The following is a 14,701-nucleotide window of genomic DNA, read 5'->3' on the forward strand; positions in this document are numbered from 1 at the left end:
CAAACCAGGAGGAGATGGATGTGTGAGAAAGAGTGGAGGAGGCAGGCACAAGGAGCAGGAGATGGATGCATGAGGAAGAGTGGAGCAGGTGTGAGGTGTAAGCAAATCGGGTTCGCTCTCCCACCCCTCCCTTATACCCTGTGCGAGCTGCTGCGAAAACTCTGGAAGGCACCAGAACCTCTCAGAACAGATGACACTTGGCATAACCCTCATCTCCCAAACAACCTTAGGTTTATTGGGACCTTTATACCATTCCCCCCCTCCCCCTACTAATTAATTGGCTTAAGGTATTTTTTCGTCTGTAGGGGGACCTATTTTTGAGCATTATATTGTATAAAAGATTAGCACATTTTGAGATTCACCATACATCTGAATATACCAGCAGATATTATAGACCCCTGAGCAAGTACAACATTTTTGAGAAAAGCAAAAAGTGATTCTGAAGAAGACAGATGCAGCATGAAATTTTAAATATGACATACATTGATGTACATGCAATGTGTACTCATGTATGCCATTTGGACAATGCCTGGTCAGCCTTTTGCATGAGCATTCACTTGTGCAGGATGATTTAACCATTATATGTAGTATATAAATTTTTGTTTTTGAATATTGGGCCTTGGCTTACTCCAAGGAGATCCATGTTTCATTTTACCAAACTCAGACGTCAAATAAGTCTATCTATTTATTTTGTTTAAACTTTGAACACTACGTTGGTTAGTTCAGTGTTCATTGTTAGCCTTCAATTTCACATTCTGCTCCAAAGCTTGATTTGAGAAGCTCTCTATTTTTTTCTTGTTTGTGTATGTGTGTGGACGCGTCTCTCTCTCTCTCTCTCTGTGTGTGTCTCCCTCTCCCTCTCCCTCCCCCTCTCTCTTTTATAAAAGTAAAAAAGAGTAATGTGTCAAATAAAAGGTAAATGCCCCATCTGTGAACCCCATGAGGGAAACCATCTTGAATTCAGTTCCCCCGCTTGCCTCTCTCTCTCTCACACACACACACACACACACACACACACACACACACACACACATACATAGAGAATTTTCTATTAATGCTTCAGAAACCAACCATACAAATTAACAATCCGAAAGAATCTGATCAAGGAAAAATTGAAAAAACAATTGGTTAGAAGAACCAGCCTGTTTCCAAAGAGCCCAGCTCATTGCCTACAAAATCTCTGGAAAAGGGGCTAAGAAGAAGGGTGGAGGCAAATACATCCAACGAATACCACGCTCGGTAAAGACATAAACGATTCTTGTGGGCCAAGCCTTGCAAAATGCTCCTCCCTTGTGATGGCCACCCTAGATCTTGAAGTCTCATGCTTCCCAATGGTGCTCAAGGTGTAAATGACGTCTTGCCAGATGGCTACAAGGGTGGTTGTTGGGGGAACTTGATGGCCTCCCACCAAAAGACTGTAGTGGGCAACCCTGATTTCCAGACAGTGATGCTTGTCATCATCTCCCAAACACTATCCTTTGGCAAAGGCAAAGGGCGTGGGAGGGAAGGAGGCATTGCATCTTGTGCCTCTTTCTTGAATACCCATTGGCCTTGAATCTTATAGGTTGTAGAGGCTGGATCAATGGAGAAGGCATGACCCCTCTCCATAACCATCCCCCAAGTGAAGTCTCTCTGCATCCTTTGCTTGTTGACAACAATTTGGAGGAAAGAACCTCTGTGCTATTGGGAAGCCCTAGAGACAATGCAGGATCGTCTTCAAAACTTGGCAATTGCCATCTATTTGCAGTTGCTCCATCCAAGGGCCAATGGGCAAACCTCCATGCGCCACCATCAAGGAAAAATAGACCTTTCGTGGCTTGCATCTAGACCATAGACATGACCAAAAATAGGAGATAACCTCATCTAATAATGCTCTCTGGAGGGAGTCAAGTTGTCGACGCTAGCTGAAGACGTGTACAAGAAGAAGGGAACCTCCTCTACCTTCTTCGAGTGCCCTATTCATAGGGCTAAAACCACTCACCCGGATCCCTTTGAATCTCTTGAATAGGCCGGCCCTTCCATAATCATAGGCACCGTTGCGCCCCCTCTTGCCCTATCAAGATTGGAGCTGATTCGATGGTCTAGTCCTTGCCCAAGCAGCCCAATACCTTGATCCTATGTCCCTCAAGCGAGTCGAGAGCCTCATTAGCCATTGGGTCCCACATTGTCTTAGCTTGAAGAAGGGCTTCACAACCAGCTCTGTAAATTCCGCATCGATAGCAGCCAAGGGATGGTTGGAAAAACCGAACCTTGAGGGACACCCAGGTCCTACAAAATTATCCATACCAATTGGGGGCCCTAGAGATATGCTTAGTCCCTCTCGCCACGATTTTGGGATTAGTGTGTCTCCGCCATTCGGGCCCTTGCCCTCATTCAATGAGAGATTGCCTCAATCTCTGTGGAAAGACAACCACCTACCTCCACTTGCTTCGTGGGAGTTATGCCTTGTGTCAGAAGAGAGTTGAGCTAGGACTGCGAGGAAGTAGTCAGAGACTGAGAGGGAGAGGGCAAAGCCATGCCCTTGCTTGGGCATCGAGGGGGCATTGGGACTTTAGAGGGAGAAGGCGGGAGGACAAAGAAAGAGGGGGCACAGATTGGGCTTACGGAGGGCAAGTGGTGAGGATTGGGAGTTTAAGTGTGTGTGAGTGTGAGTGTCCTCCACTTGTGGGTGTGAAGAGTCCTTGACCCACTTGTGCAAGTGGACCAAGTCCTAGATTAGAATCTAGATTTGATATCAGTGTGGCATCACATGTGAGCTCCTTCTATGGTCTCACATGTGAGGTAGAATATAAGGCCTTGCCCAGCCTATAAATGAGGCCCATTTTACTTAATTCTCTATCAATCCATTGCATCATTCGTGTCACGTGTGCCTCAACACTTGTGCTCGTCATGTAATTGCTTGGCTCTATCTGCCTCTCACCATGCATTCTAACATGGTACTAGAGTGGGACTTTCCTTCTTTAGCTCATGCCATGCTTCGTTGTTGATTGGCCCACGTCCATGCAATAGTGTTATTGGTTGGTTCAAAGTTGCCATTCAACCATGTGCACACAAAGTTGCCACGTCTAGGTTTCCTAAAACAACCCATCACAAACATAGCCTTCCAAAGCTCCACACATAACATATAAGATCCCACATAAAATAACACCAAGAGGACCTCCGAGGATCACGTTGCCAACAATCCCTCACGTGAGCTAAGGAGGAAAGAAGTCATGTGTAGAAACAAATGTTCTCACAATACAAAACCAAGAAATCGGACAACAAACAAAACGAGCTACCCATATAGGACAATGCTCTATATTGGTCACCCACATAGAACATGACCACAAATAGAAACTGTCACCCACACATGGCATGACAAAATAGGGTCCAACTTCAAAATGCCCATGGGGCCATTTTCTTGCTAGTTCTTCAGTCGGAGGGGTTTCCTCAACTTCACACACTTGCTCTCTCTTGGTCTCTAGAACATAGGCCTTCTTATAGCAGTGTTGCTCGTGATGGCCTTCTTTTCCATAGTATGTGCATTTGATTAGCTCGTTTCCTTTAGGAAAGTCTTTCTTCTTCTTTTCTTTGCTGCGCTACTTGAGTGGTGATCATCTCTTTGATCGTGGGGACAAGTGTTGGTGCTGGTGGAGATGTACTGCTCTTTTGTATTACCTCTACAATGATGTCCTGCCTAGCATTTTCTGCTCTCTCCTTCACTTCCCTATCAAGAGTTGTAACCATACTTCTGAGCTCTCTCACTCGTTGTAAAAGTATATTTTGTTCTTGTGAATCATATATGATCCTTTGCTTATAATGCAATGCATAGGGGCTGGGTGTCAATGCTGAGGGTGCAAAGTTGGAGTAAGAGGTCTTTCTAATTGGTATAGTGGCAAAAGTCTTCATCTTCGAGAATTCCATCGTGGCTTGTGCGTAATTTAATAAGCTCTTTTGTTGAAGTTAACCCCCCAAGCTGAGCCAAGGGCTCAACTCAGCTTGGGATGACCTCCAACCTTGCTCTGTTGTGTTGTGTACAGATGAGGCAGGTACAGGTTGCTCAGTGAGAGTTTGCTTGTTGGAAAGGTCACCTCTCCATCTGTAAGCCCTCATATGAGGTGAGCAGGGGGGTGAACCTACGATTTGAGAGACTGACACATGAGCAGTAACATAGCTGCCATGTGGGCAAAAGAAAAGAGAGGGGGAGGGCTGTGAAAATAGTGGGAGAGAAGGAAGGAGTCTCATTTGCGGCTTTCTCACATACACAATGGGGGATTACACACAAAGATGGAGACTGAAAACAGTTTTCCTCTTCTTAGTTGTGAAAGCCAAAAGAACTCTAGTACAAAGAAATAGGAGAATCATATCTGTGGGTCTCAAACCAAACTCAGCTAACTAAGGTGGCATACTAATTGAGCCACGAACTAGAGTACATAAGGATAGCTGCCATCTAGCTACTATTCGTGGGCGGTGTACCAATCGTATTTGCAGCTAACAAGTCGGTGACATAAATGCACAATGGTCACCTTGGCATATCACGAGTGGAGCTCGATATCTCAACACTCCCCCTCGAGCTCAATCCCAATTCCTGCACACCAAGCAGGTCTCTGAACTTGTGCAGCTTCTCTGCGCCCAATGCCTTCGTGAATATGTCAGCTACTTGATCCTCTGTGCTGACATAAACTAGATCAATAAGACCTAGTAAAACCTTCTCTCGCACATAGTGATAATGCACCTCAATGTACTTTGTTTTAGCATGATAGACTGGGTTATTTGCCAAGTGTATACTGCTCATGTTGTCACAATAAATGACAACTGGCCCATCTATAGATTGATGCATATCATAAAGTAGCTTATGCAACCAAGCTACCTCACATGCAGCCATTGCTGCACCCCTGTACTTAACCTCTGTGCTCGATAAGGCGACTGTGGGCTGTTTCCTGTTGCTCCACGTGATTGCAGCACTCCTAAAAGAGAACACATATCCACTGGTAGATCGTCTATCAGAAATACTACCAGCCCACCATACTGCCTTTGCAAGAGCTGTATCCCACTTGGTGATCTAATCATCTCAATGCCCAAGAAATAACGCAGCTCTCCCAAATCCTTTATCTCAAACTTTTGCTTCAATAGCATTTTCACGTGAAGGATATTTTCATCACTATCACCTGTGATGATCAAATCATCAACATAAATGACAAGCAGCATAGTACCTTTCTCTGTTTTGTTCACATAAAGTGAGAAATCTGCCTTGGAAATCTGAAAGCCAATAGTAACAAGATACTGTCCTATCTTGTCAGACCATGCTCTAGGTGCTTGCTTCAAGCCATACAAGGCTTTCTTCAACCAGTAAATAAACTCAAGATGAACAGCATGAACATAACCTAGTGGCTGCTCCATAAAGACCTCTTCTTGCAAATCACTATGCAAGAAGGAATTCTTTACATCCATCTGATGTAAACATCATCCCTTTGATGCAGTCTTAGCAATGACTGCTCTTACGGTTGCCATCCTTGCAACCAGACTGAATGTTTCTTCATAATCAATGCCATATGTCTGTGCATACCCCTTGACAACTAATCTTGCCTTGTATCTGTTCACAGAACCATCTGCATTGTGCTTGACCTTATAAACCCACTTACAGTCCCAATTGCATTCTTGTCTTTAGGCAAAGTTACCAATTTCCATGTAGCATTTGCTTCCAAGGCATCCATTTCGTCATCCATGGCTTTCTTCCATTTTTCTTTTTCCATGGCTTGCTCAAAAGAAGTGGATTCTGATTCTTGTATCACTTTGACCATATAGGCATAGTGAATGGCTGTAAATCCATCATATTTTAGCCTATCCACAGGGTATCTAGCTCTGGTAGACCTGCGCAAAATAGGCTCACTTTCAGGTGCTCTCAAAACATTCTTGGTCTTCCTTACTCCAGGTGTAACAACAGAAGGAATACCCAACTCATCATCGATGCTCTGTTCTGAGCCATTGGATTGACCATCCACATAAGAGTGACCTGCATTCACATCAAACATGGGCTGATCTATCTTCTCTTTTCCTTTCGTGATACCTTCATACCACTATCTGCATTGCTTTGAGGAGATTCTCCTGATCTCAATCTGTCTGTCCATGGCGAAGTATGTGAATCACTGCTAGAGGACACTGCAGGTCCACTAATATTTTGTGATTGCTGTTGTGAAGTTTGTGCAGCATTATCATTTTGTGCATCTACATAATCAATCACATTTACTGGTTTATACCAGCTACTCATCTCATCAAAAAGAACATCTCTGCTCACTGTAAACTTACGAGTAGAAGGGTTATAGTATCTATATCCTTTTTGTTACAAAGAATAACCAATAAAGATGCACTTCTCAGCTTTTGGATCCAACTTGGACCTCAACTCATCAGACATATGAACATAGGCAATGCAACAAAAAATTTTCAAATGAGAAATATCTGGTTTCTTACCTGTATACATCTCCTCTGGTGTCATGCCATGTATTGTTGCAGTGGGAGTCTTGTTCATTATTTGAACTGCTGTAGCAACTGCTTCAGTCCAATAATAATCTAGAAGGTCTTTTTCGTTTAGTATGGCTCGAGAAACCTCTCCAATATGCCTGTTTTTCTTTCTGCAAGTTCATTTTGCTGTGGGGTATGACTATATGAATATTGGTGCTTTATGCCATGCTCCTGCTAGAATCTTGCAAACTCATTTGAGAGGTACTCTCCCCCTCCATCTGACCTTAGGCATTTTATTTGCAGGCCTGTTTCTTTTTCAACCATAGCTTTAAAAGCTTTGAAATGCCCAAAGACTTCACTTTTCTTTTTCATAAAATACACCTAAACTTTTTTGCTATAGTCATTAATAAAAGTGACAAAATAATGACAGTCTCCAATAGATGCAGCTATAGTAGTCCACACATCAGAGTGGATTAATTCCAATGGCTTCTTACTCTCTTAAACATGCTTAGGAAATGGTTTCCTTGCCTGTTTTCCAAATTGACAGGCTTCACATACCTTATGCATTTTTGCAACCTTGAATTTAGGCAATCTTGCAACAATATTTTGAGCTTGCATTGATTTAAGTCGCTGTACATTAACATGACCAATGCGTTTATGTCAGATATCAATATCTGCAACTACACCGGTTCCATGTGCAAACATTGCTGCACTCAGTTCAGGCATGTCCGCATCCAACGTAAACATCCGGTCCTTCTTCTTTCCTTTTGCTATCAAGCGACCGTTTTTCATATCCTCAACAAAGCATCCATGAGAATTAAATCTGACCTGCAAGCCCTGCTCAACCATTTGACCAACAGAAACCAGGTTCTTGGTGATATTTGGGACATGAAATACATCAGAGATGTATTTCTTTTTGCCATCCTGCATAGACAAAGGAATTTTACCAATCTGCACAATAGGATGTGCAGTATTATCACCAGTCTCCACAAATCCTGTTCTTTTCATTTTCCTTGCATCTTGCATCAAGAACTGGGTCTCCTTTATTTCCTGTAATGGACTCCCAATAGCCTTTTCTCATAAGGAAATTCATCATTCTAAACTTCCATGCTAGGAAGTTGTTCTTGTCAAGCTTTTCAGTGACAATCTGTGAAAGAGAATCAGACGCCATTATAGAACACTGCAAAAAATTGTCACTGCAAAAAACACAACTTCTGCCTCACACGGGAAATCTGCAAAACTGACGAAAGTGGTATTTGACCACACAGTCACTTCCTAGTGACGATTTTGCATCAACAGGCAATAAGGATGATTCTGTAACTCCCAGTATCTCTGTGCACAGGCATACGATGTAATTTCTGCGGCAACTTTTCACCGACTTGCAGAGCAGTGATCGCACCAGCAAAAATTGGGTTTTTTTTTGAGTGCCTGCGAAGAACTTTCGCCTTCAAAACGGGCCTCGAAATGGCCTTGAACCAGAAAAATAAAGTCACCAAGTGCTTCGTCCTTATTCCGCAGTATATACTATCCTCTCGCCACATCGCGAAGGGCGTCTCAATCTGAGATAGTGCACTCTTGCACTTTCGGCTGTGCTATCTGCAGAGATTTGCTCCCAAACTCGAAAAAGGAAAGCAACATTGGTCCTCTTACGAGGACACCGAAAACTTGGTTTGCTTTCTTGAGCTCCTTACCACGAATCAGGCTCTGATACCATGTGAAGATAGTGGGAGAGAAGGAAGGAGTCTCACTTGCGGCTTTCTCACATACACAATAGGGAAATACACACAAAGGTGGAGACTGAAAACAGTTTTTCTCTTCTTAGTTGTGAAAGCCAAAAGAACTCTAGTACAAAGAAATAGGAGAACCCTATATGTGGGTCTCAAACCAAACTCAGCTAACTAAGGTGGCATACTAATTGAGCCACGAACTAGAGTACATAAGGATAGTTGTCATCTAGCTATTATTCGTGGGCGGTGTACCAACCGCATCTGCAGCTAACAAGTCGATGACATAAATGCACAACGGTCACCATGGCATATCACGAGTGGAGCTCGATATCTCAACAAGGGCTGCTACATGGGCAACACTTCACAGCCAAGAGAGAAGAGGTGGTTGCCACATGGACAGCAGCAAGGCTGTCATGTGGGCAGCAGTGCTCAAGACATACCTGGAAGAGCTTTAGAGGTTGCCTATGATGGCAAGATTGTGCAGGATGGATGGTGAGGGCAACAACTCTTGGATCTAGGTCTGGTTAGAGGTGCCACATGGCAGAGAGGCTCTAGGCGACATGTGACACATGGCAAGGTATCCCGAACAGATGGCACAACATGGCGAGGGCTTGTAGCATAGTCGCACAAAACGGTGTTTTGTCGGCAAGAAACGGAAATGGAAACGTTGGGAAAATAGATTCGGCCAAAGCGTCGTTTTTGTTTTCCTATTTTTTGAAAAAATCATAATATCGGGTTTTTTCACCGTTTTGCGCCGTTTCATGTCTTTGTTCTCTGCAGCCTGCTCTCTCGTCTACTCGCCTCCACTCTCCTCTCTACTCTCCACTCTCCTATCCTCCACTCCACTCCACTCTTCTCTCTTACCTACTCTCCACTCTCCTGTCCTCCACTCTCCTACGATCTACCTACTCTCCACTCTCCTACCCTCCACTTCACTCTTCTCTCCTACCTACTCTCCACTCTCCTATCCTCCACTCCACTCTTCTTTCCTACATACTCTCCACTCTCTTCTATCCTCTCCTCCATCCTCCGCCTCCCCTCCGCTCAACCTCTTCGCCTCAGCCCCCCTCACCCACTCCACCTCTCTCTCTCTCTCTCACCTCTCGTATAGCTTCTCCCGTACCATGGCCTCAACTCCATACAGCTTCTCCCGTACCATAGCCTCACCTCCGTACAGCTTCTCCCGTACCATAACTGCACAGTCTCCCGTACTGTATAACAATATAGCCTCTCTGTCTGTACCACAGCCGTACAGCCTCTTCTGCCCGTACCTCCGTACCAAAGCCTCCGTCCATCGTCTGTACTACCTACGTACCTCCCTCCATCAACCCCCTCCATCTGTCCATATCTCTCATTCGTACCTAGTCTAGTCCTAGTTCTCCCTAACCTCGAGTTGGCTAAATCCCCAATCCAATCCGAGGGTTAGGTTAAGCTAGAGGGTTCATTATACAACCAACTATGGACTGGCCTACCCTTTCCTCCAAGTCTCCCTTAACTCCCTCAATTCCTTCAACATCCATTAGGACTCAGTACTCTACAGTTGCAGCCATGACACCCTCTCCATATGCACGGAATTACCAACAAGAAGGCTCAAAACGACCCATCCTCGGGCAACATGATCATATTTTTTATCTGCAGCAGGTAGTGAGAGAGCTACGATTAGAGCTGGCAGAAGTAAAGGCTTGACTTCACATCTTGGAAGGGCTTGGTAAGCAAGCAGTAATTGATGAGGTTGTAAAATCTTGTAAGGATTCCCTCCCTACCCCGTAGCTAATCTCTATAGTCAAAGATCTTGTTCACATTGAAGTACAAACTGCTAAGAAGAAAGTGATTGTGGACGTGGACACCAAAGCGTGTAAGTCTGATATCCACGCAGAGATTAAAGAACATGAAGTTAGATGTGATAATGCTCTGAAAATTAGAATAGGGCGGCTCCTAGAAGATTGGTACAAAGTGGAGGACACATATAGTGAAATATTGACAAAGATCAAATCAAGCTTGCCCAACATTGAATGGGTGAATGATGATGAGCAAGATGATGACGACTCTAGGACAGCTTTTATTTTGCACTAGGTCATGCAATACTTACACTGAAGTTAAAAGATATGCGGATCAAGCTTCTTCGACAATCTTATAAGTTGAAGGGCACCAAAGTATGGGTAGCAGAGGAGCTTACACAAACTCAATTCAAGATTAAGGCAACTGAATTAGCTAAAGTCAGAGCTGCCAGAAAGGATGGAAAATGGGCAGTTTATCGTGAAGGCGTAGCACTAATCAAAGAGTTTAAATCAAAACCAAAAGACTCTCAGTCTTAAATTGATGTATGGCTGTTTACTCTTCTAGAATATCATGTTGGTACTCTAAATAATCGGGGTTGCTTTTTGCACTCCTTGGGAGCTGCCATGTGCCCTTCCTAAAGCAGATGTACTAGAGGGTTTCTTGCTGTCTCGACTCCCATAGACCTTTGGGTCTCCAGTGGGCGTTAATAGACTTTCTTTCTTTCTTTCTTCTCTATCCGCTTCACTCTACTCCCTCCCTAAGTCCTCCTCCTACTTCTCATACTCTCCCTCCTCTTCCTCCTCCTCCTCCTTTTCCAAATACCGATTACCTAGTCTCAACAATGCCGAAAGATGCGTATTGGAGACATGTCACCTACATTGATAGTTATGCGGGGAGTGGTGGCTCTAAGAAGTGGAAATGCAACTTTTGTAGCATCAGCAAAATGGAGTCTGTCACACGGTTGAAAGACCATCTAGCGGGTGTTCCCAACAAGGATATAGGTATGTGTGAGCATGTGCCGCTTGATTTGCTGAATGGCCTTCAAGAATGGAAGCGTAAGTGCATGGTTGTTGCAACAAATCAAGACGACGAAGAGATCGAGGACGCGGAGCCACACCCTTGTCACATGGAGCAGGTAATGTGGATGCTACTGTGGGAAAAAGAGGCTCATTACAAAGGTTTAGCATACAAGTAAGGATGTAAAAGCAGGCAATCAAGAAGGCCACTAGTGAGCTCACAAAGCTCTTTATACAATGTGCAATACTCTTTCATGTGGCGAAGACTTTGCGATGGAAGAAGGCCATGAGAGCTATCTGTCGCATTGGGTATGAATGGGAAGGGACTACATGTGAAGCCTTGAGGACAAGACAGCTAAGAAGAGAGAGGACACATGTCGAAGCACAAATGAAGCCCTTGAAACTTGGGTAAAGTATGGGTGCACACTCTTATGTGATGGATGGTCAGAAGTACGCAAGAGGAGTGTGTACAACATTCTAGTGTCTTCTTGCAAGGGGACAATGTTCTTGAGAGCCATAGATGCCTTTGTCATAGATACAGCGATTACAGGATTGTACATTTGGAACCACATCCGTGCAGCCATCTTGGAGATAGGTGCGGACAATGTGATGCAAGTAGTGACAGATAATGGTAGTAATTGTGTGTCTATGGGTGAGATGTTGCAAGATGAGCTCCCAAAGATCGTCTGGACACCATGTGCCTCACATTGCCTTGATCTTTTGATTGAGGACCTAGAAAAGATAGCTTGGATTGGTGCTATTTTCTCCACTGCTCGCAATATCGTGAAGTTTGTTATGAAGAGATCCAAAATCCTCAGCATCTATCGGGCCTACAGTGACCTTGGGTATTGAAACCTTCAATCACGAGGTTTGCTTACAGGTTCATAGTTGGTGGAGAGGCTTGTGCGAGTGCGTTAGGAAAGACCAAGACTTAGAATGGGATTCTTCATCTATGTCAGGTGGTTTTAAGGTAGTTGTTGCCCAAACTACCCTAACCTTCTAGCACTAGTTCCGGGTTCCCCCACGGCGGGTCACAACCAGAGAGGGCTTGTGGGAGGGACTATGGGCTGCTTCTGGCCCTAATTAGTTGACATTCTAGTAGGCAAGGTATCAATGTGGAGCTGTGGACCAAATAAGTTCAAGGTTCATTGCTCGGTGGCACAAAGACTAATTGGACCTGATGTGTACTAGTTTTCAAAGTACGGTGTTCAGGTACATGATGTGTTTATTGGAGGATATAGAAGCGAGAGCGAGCGAGCGAGAGAGAGAGAGAGAGAGAGAGAGAGAGAGAGAGAGAGAGAGAGAGAGAGAGAGAGAGAGAGAGAGAGGTGTTTATTAACCTCTGTAGAAGACTAAAAAGGCTTATGAGGCCAAAATTTGAATGCATAATGCAATACACTCTGTGTATGGGAATAGGAAGAGGAGTCTACTACACTTTCCTAAAGTGCAAATGGCATTAATGAAACCATTGAAGTATCCGAGGTATAATATGAAATGTTGGAACATTGAAAATTTGATAATACATTGGTATTCTAGCCCTGATCAATGGCCAATCGTGAAGAGATTGATAGGCAACCGGTCTTGTGGAATGACAGTATATTGGATGATCTTGGCAGACCACTTATTGCTTCACACTACATGCAGTGGACCAAATGGGAGAGGGGACTTGTCTCATTTCTGGGGTCATGGAAAGTTCCGGAGGCTTCCAGAGGAGACTAAATCTTAGTTGACAGGACATCTCAGAGGGAGTGTAGGAAGGATCTTGCACATTGAGGTAGCCCTTTTAGTGGATAGGGTGGACACAGATGATATGCCTCTCACTTGCTCCACTTAGGCAGGTGCTTTTACGGGAGGGGGTATTCCTCTTCAAGTTTTGGCCTTTCGAGATGCACATGGAGATGCCTTGGTTTTTGATGAGCATGATGGTGGCAGATTGTTTGGGTCCACAGAGGACATCTTGCTTGTCTGCCTTTCAGCCTATTAGGGTTATAGGTCTTTTGGAGCAAGGATCAGATTCAGAGTGGTTCCTTGACCCAGACCCCTAGCTTCTCTCCATTGGATCTTGGAGACTTGGCTCTACGGGGGAATTCCCATTAGGTATTTGCAGTGGGACTCTGGAGAGTAGGAGTGGATTGACGCAGAGCATCGGGAGAAGAGCATCCCCTTCTTTCGCTACACGGTCAGTAATGCCTGGAGATTCCAGCTCAGTAGTAGAGGTTGGAGACCTTCCAGAGTTCTTCATTGGGAGGCATTTGATATTACTGTGGATTTGCAGAGGTGCTTTTGGAGGAGACTCTGGAAATCTGACAGAAATAGAAAGATCACTCTTTTCTTTTGGCTTTCTATCCATGGTGTGATTGCAGCGAACCTTTGGAGATCTAGATTCAGGGCCGATCCTACTTGCCGTCGTTGCCTCTCTGGTTTGGAGACGATTCAGCATTGCTTATGGGATTGTAGACAGGCGAGGATAATTTGGATGGGGGTAGCCAGGATTTTTAGTCACTTTGTGCACTCCCCATTCTTTATGACACGAAACATATCCCACGTGAACATGGATATGGAGGGGCCGAGGGGGCTGTAGAGGCTGCTATAGGGTTGCGTTCTCTTATTGGGCCTCAGGTCTTTTTTGAGAGACATGACTCTTCTCGGGCCATTTTGATTCGACGTCATTAGATTGAGTCCTGTTCTTTGGATGTGGTATCACACCTTCCTTTTGCAATTGTACATGCCTTGTGGACACCTCTTGGGAGACACTGGCGAGCATAGCAGCTTGGCATATCTAGAGAGCCAGATGCACAGAGGCATTGGAGAGAACTCAGGTTCATCCCTCGTACACATTGGCTAGTATCTGGACAGACACCATACATACTTTGATGGCAGTATGGATGAGCATGTAGGGAGACTCCCGTGCAGTCTCAGCTAGGAGGGTTGCTTTCTTCAGGAAATGGAAGGATTCTTCTTTCTTCTTTGAGACTCTTACAGGGTTGAGGTGGTACTTTCTGCCTTGGTTGTTTTCCACCTCATTTTGAGGGGGTTTATTTATCCTCATGGTTACTTGATGTATTCCGCTTTGAGCATGCTCTCGCGGGTTTTTTCCCTTACTTAGTAGAAGTCTCTTTCTTGAAAAAAGAAGAAGAAGAGTAGTGTTGGTTTTTTGTAGGGTCTTATCAACATACTTACCAGGTAACACCGTTCCCCATCTAGAGGGGTGAAATGCCATTCCCTAATTGGAGCCATACTCGATACCCGTTCCATGTACCTTGAATGTGTATTGGGGCATGGAACGCTAGGGAAGTTCATTCCACCATTGAACCATTCTTGGAACACGTTCCAACTTAAATTCCCTCGCATTTTCCCGTTTCCTTGCTTGGCACGGTGAAAAATCTTCTGCATTTTCGAACCGTGCTGTCCCCCCTCTGCAATAATCGGCGTCGCCTCCACTCTCTAGCCCTTCTGCTCAATTTCTCAGCCCACTCAGCCTCTCAACGCACCTCTCACTGGTCAGCCCACCCTCTGCTCAGCCCCTTTCTCTTAGTTCTCTCCTCTCAGGTTCACCTCGCAGTCCTTACTCTCAAGCTTCAGCCCCCTTTTCTTCTAAGTTCTCCCTGCTCAGCCCCTCCCTTTTCCTGCATTTTTTTGCAGGAGTCCCTGCCCCCCCCTTCCTCTCTCTCTCTCTCTCTCTCTCTCTCCTGCCCTTTCAAGTTCCATCCCTCTTTCTTAAAGCTGAAATGGAAAGTTAAG

The 14,701-nt window shown here is 44.7% G+C and overlaps 1 protein-coding gene across 2 annotated transcripts in view; it reads left to right on the plus strand.

Annotated features, from left to right (window-relative positions):
• Nucleotides 1-14,701, plus strand: part of LOC147897093 (uncharacterized) — a 43,825-nt gene that overhangs the window by 14,507 nt on the left and 14,617 nt on the right. The window lies entirely within an intron of this gene.

The sequence above is a fragment of the Dipteris shenzhenensis genome, chromosome 11 (assembly GCF_047967505.1).
Source record: "Dipteris shenzhenensis isolate YYH24624 ecotype China chromosome 11, Dip_SZ_1.0, whole genome shotgun sequence".
NCBI lineage: Eukaryota > Viridiplantae > Streptophyta > Polypodiopsida > Gleicheniales > Dipteridaceae > Dipteris > Dipteris shenzhenensis.